Raw genomic sequence first — 299 nt, 5'->3', positions numbered from 1 at the left:
AGAGGAAGAGGCAGTGAACGCCACTGAGGAAGACCTCAATGGACGTCCACTGGCCTCCAATGAGTTCCCCAATGAGGAACCATGGGAATCTGAGGCTCAAAATGAGACCATAGAGATTCCATTGAACTTACTTCTGCCATTCATGAGCTCTGATGAAAATTCTTCCTCTGAAGAGGATGAGTATGTCACTGAAGAGCAAGTTGCTAAATACCTTGGAGCAATCATGAAGCTAAATGACAAGTTATTTGGAAATGAGACTTGGGAGGATGAACCCCCTTTGCTCACCAAAGAACTGGATG

The sequence above is a fragment of the Arachis duranensis genome, chromosome 7 (assembly GCF_000817695.3).
Source record: "Arachis duranensis cultivar V14167 chromosome 7, aradu.V14167.gnm2.J7QH, whole genome shotgun sequence".
NCBI classification, from domain to species: Eukaryota; Viridiplantae; Streptophyta; class Magnoliopsida; order Fabales; family Fabaceae; genus Arachis; species Arachis duranensis.
This window is presented reverse-complemented; position numbering follows the sequence as displayed.